The following is a 5,023-nucleotide window of genomic DNA, read 5'->3' as shown; positions in this document are numbered from 1 at the left end:
GATATTTAACTTTAAACAAAGTAAAACTAACTGCCTTAAAATTTTCATGGCCCAAAAATTCTTAGATGACAGGGTGTTAATCCCAAGAATAACGCCCGGATTGTTTGACAAAATCAAAATCCTGTTATCTCTCAAAAGGTGCCCCCACAAGGTTAGACCAAGAAAAATTGAAAAAATTTCCGAAACCATAGAATTCTTTACTATCCCGTTCTGGATCCAAAGATCCGGCCATTCGAGGAAGCACCAATGAGGAGAAAATAGGACACCACAGCCCGAATCAGCTTTATAAGAGAAAGCAAAATTCAAAGTATCAGAAAGGGTAAAGGCAGATTGCCAACAACTTTTGCCGTTATAACTTTCTAAGAAAGTCCGCCAAATCTTGGCGTCTTCCTTTAAGTCAGATGACACTCTGATATGCGATTCCTGGGAAGAAATTCCAATGGTAGAGTCATACAAGCGTCTGGAAAAAATTCTACCCATTGGAATCACCCGTAGAGCAAAGTTCAAGAGGCCCAAAAGGGATTGGATTTCTTTGAGCGTCACTTTCTTACTCCGTGAAAATTTATCCAAGGCGGTACAAAGTTTAGCAATCTTTACTTCCGGAAGTCTAGATTCCATCCGAACCGAATCTAGGGTAATACCTAAAAATTCAATGACATTAGTGGGTTGGCAGGTTTTGTCATGGGCCAAAGGAACCCCAAATTTGTCACACATTGAAGAAAAAGTATTCAAGGCTATCAGGCAAGCTTGCGAAAATGGTGGACCGACAAAGAGGAAGTCATCTAGGTAATGTAGAATCCCAGCATTTTGAATGCTGGATTCTAATACCCAATGCAAAAAACATGAAAAGCTCTCAAAATAAAAGCATGATAACGCAAAACCCATGGGTAAACACTTATCGAAATAAAATTGTCTCTCAAAGTGAAAACCCAGGGAGTTAAAACCAGAGGGGTTAACGGGAAGGAGCCTGAATGCGGATTTTATATCTGCTTTTGCCATCATGGAGAATCTGCCAAATTTCTTAAGTAGATCTATAGCAGAATCGAATGATGAGTATGAAACGGAACACTCAGCTTTATCTACTTCATCATTCAGGGAGGAACCTGAGGGGAAGGACAAATGATGTATTAAGCGATAACTCCCAATTTCTTTCTTGGGAACAATCCCAAGGGGTGATATCCGAAAATTAGCGAAAGGGGGGTTCGGAAACGGGCCCGCAATCCTTCCTAAAACTAATTCCTCTAAAATCTTTTTACTCGCCACTTCATGGTGATGGATCAGTGAAGAAAGGTTCCTAACAATAGTACAGCCATGTCCCTTAAATTGAGGGACATCAAAGCCAAAACAGAACCCATTAAACAAAAGTCTACTAGTCTCCTGTTTTGGGTACAAGTTTAGCCACCACAGCATTTCTTGAAGATTCACTGGCGTCTGCGCTTTTAGGAATGGGTTCTTTGGATGACTGTCTACGAAAACACTTAAACAAGGGGTGAGAGTTCGCACAAAAAGAGCATTCGTGGCGAAACCTGCACGAATTTCCCCATTTGCATGCGGACTCGTTGAAGGCGAAGCAGACGCCCTTTCTTGAAAAGCTGGAAACTGTTTGTTTATTAGGGTAATGCCTTTGTGGCAGCATCAGATTTAACCACAAGCCTACATCTTTAACCCCCCAATTAATATCTGGGTGGACAGCCAATTTTTGCCTAAAGGCCTCGTCATAATGCAGCCATGCGACACCTCCAAAGTTACGATAGGCCTCCAAAATAATATCGATGTGCTGGAATAATTTAGAACACAGACCAGGAAACTTTTCTCCTAGAACAGCTGAATAGATCGAAAAGGCCTGAATCCAATTATTAAAGGACTTAAAAGAGCCTCGTTTAGACTCCTCACTTTCAGGTTTAATTTCTCTCTCAGATCTATTCAGCTGATCCTTGCGGGGGAGCAAAGAAAATAAGTCCACGTAAGAATTACTCCAAATAAGGTCTTTGACTGATGAGCTCAAGTGAAACCCAAGTGGAGAGAGATCACAAGTCAAAGCCTCTTTAAATGTATTCTGAGGTAACAAGTTAACTTCAGGGATAATGGATGGGGAATCAGAGGGTACACTACCAGATTCCCCTAAGGATTCAGCTAAGACGCTTTTTATAATATCCCTTAGTTGATCAGGATAGACAGACAAGGGAACATTAACAATCTATCCCCTTGCTTGTACAACACCTCTGGGTATCTGGTCAGAATGAGGACCAACGCTCGAGCCTACAAGGGGAGGCGAGCACAGCTGAGGGTTTCCTGGAGCCGGAGATAGTTGAATGCAGACCGGGTCTTCTGTCACTAAGTTGCTGGATGTCGCTGAAGTCTGGTGGCTAAGGTTCCAGGATGAGACCGCTGCCTCAGCCTGGGTAAAAGGTGCCGCCGTAGCGCTTTTACGGCTGCCGGCGGTGAGCAAGATGGCGGCGCTTGATGATGAGGTAGACGGCGCTTCAGAGTGCTGAGGTAAAGAATCTCGCGCGACGCTGCGAGAGCCGCTTGATGGACGGCTCCGCTTCCTACTCACATCAGGCGCCCGGCTATAGGGAGTTGCCGGCGGAAGTGACGGAGATATCGATCTCCGGGGCGTCTTCCTTCTAGAACGGCCCGGAGCGCGCGCTGTTACAGACGCCGCTGTATCAAGGAGCGGAGGCTGCGTTTCAGATACCGGATCCGAGGGAATGGTAACAGCAATAGCTGGTGAAGGTAATGGCTCACTGGCAAGGCAGCTTCTTAGCCAAGCCTCCCCATCCTCTTTGCCAGCCCTTAGAAGCAGCTGCTGCATAAGGTTGTCCATCTTCGGTTCTTCCAGGATAACCGTTGAATGACAGGAAATTCAAACTGCAGGGCTTTTATACCTTCACAAAAAGCCCGCCAAACTGTGAACCACCAATGAAAATTCTTGAATTTAACCGCCAATTCAAGAATAAAACCGGATAAAACTTGCTCTTGACTTAATTAGCCAAAGCTTACCTCAGGAATCACAAAGTTTAAACATTACTTACAAAACCTAACCAGCTTATTTTCAGAGCCTGTGAGGCCATGAGACCCCCCCTATAATGTAAAATTATGGACGGGGGAGGGCTAACATTACCATACAATTTTTTTCCTATGTGTCCATACAAAGCTGTAATGGTTTAGACATCTTTGTACAATATTATGTGCTGTACATGGCAAGAACACGTACACAGGGGCGCACAGAGTCAATACACCCTTATGCATTACCAGACTTAGAACATTAGAGTTTGGCAGCAGATTTTGCAGGTATGGATGTAAAAACATTGCCATAAGTTAACATGTAGAGAATTCATGCACTTGGCGAGTCAGGTGGATTCTGGAAGGTTAAGACTCCAATAAGTCACTGATTACCCAAAGACGCAGGCAGCTTTGATTTTTGACCCTGAAACTGCTTATTGTTGTCTACTGCAGGATAAGGGTTCAAGTTGTCTGATTGTTGAACTCGGAATTAATAAGTGAATAGGGGGTTAATATTAGCTCAGGGCCGTTTCTGGGAAACACATCTCCTATCAAGCCAATTACAAGCTTGTCTCATTTGTAAACTACCAGAGAAATTTGTTTGGAGAGAATCCCAAATCTGAACGTTTTCAGTCTTCACTTTCATCTGTATCTTGTGCAATGATATAATAAAGGTTAATGATTGTTAGTTGTACCTGTTAGAATACACCGGTTATCAATGCTTCTGGAAATCAGTAGTATGTTCTGAAATATTGCTTAATTAGTAGGTCTGATTCTCCATCTGGTTAGTCCAAGTGTTCTCCCTTCACCCCATGTGTTGCACAGGTGCAAACTACTGATGAAAAGAGCCACCCACACCCCCTGCCTTTATTAGTGGGGACCTGCTGCATTGTAGTGGAAATCCCCTTTAAGAATAGTCTAAAAGAACAAAAAGAATCACTCTCTCATTATCAATCCCACAAATCTCCAGTTCTGATGCTTCCAGAATCCCCCAAGAAACTCCATTTCTTCAACGTCATAAGTCCAGACTAGCGATGAGCGAATATACTCATTATTCGAGATTTCGCGAGCATGCCCGGGGGTCCTCCGAGTATTTTTTAGTGCTCGGAGATTTAGTTTTTCTTGCCGCAGCTGAATGATTTACATCTGTTAGCCAGCATAAGTACATGTGGAGGTTGCCTGGTTGCTAGGGAATCCCCACATGTACTTATGCTGGCTAACAGATGTAAATCATTCAGCTGAGGCGATGAAAACTAAATCTCCGAGCACTAAAAAATACTCGGATGACACCCGAGCGTGCTCGAGAAATCTCAAGTAACGAGTATATTCGCTGATCACTAGTCCAGACATGTTAACACAGTAGCCAATCTGTAGTGGATAACTGCTGCGATCAGTGATTGGCTGCAGCGCTTACATGCCCGAGTTGTGATGTCATTCTTGAAGTAAGAAGTGGTGGGCGGTGGGTGACCCAGAAACATTGGAGCCAGAGTGAGAGTGCATCGATAAGGTTTTATTTCTTTTGTTATATTATCTACTTTCAAAACATCCGGACAATTCTGTTGTTTCTCTAATGTACAATGGGGGCAAAAACTGCAATTAGAAATGGTGACCCCCTGCCTTCGCTGTAATTAGCCCTGTTAAAATGGGTCTGAAATGTAATAAAAATTGATTGTGGGTGCGGAGACCTGTAAATGGCCGTTTACATGATAACTGCTGCCATTATTACCAGGTGGCAATTGATCATTGCTGATCACCATAAGTGGACCTCATGTCCATTCCTACCTAACATCTCCCCTGGGATCCTCTGTGCCTGCAGTCAGCAGGGGCAGATTAAGCTGCCTGGATGAAGCCTATTACATAAGAGCCTCCTGATCCAGCCTTGCTGCAGCCTTCATGAATGAGGGGGTCAAGGCTCTGCAGCACAGAGACTGGCAAGTCATCAGCCCTAGTGGTCTTGAATGTTCCCCACCCCCTTTTCCTCCTTCTCTGCCTTGAGATCAGAGTGTGCTGCTGCTGC

Source organism: Ranitomeya variabilis, chromosome 4 (assembly GCF_051348905.1).
Source record: "Ranitomeya variabilis isolate aRanVar5 chromosome 4, aRanVar5.hap1, whole genome shotgun sequence".
In the NCBI taxonomy this organism is placed as follows: Eukaryota; Metazoa; Chordata; class Amphibia; order Anura; family Dendrobatidae; genus Ranitomeya; species Ranitomeya variabilis.
Note: the sequence above shows the minus strand (reverse complement) of the source record.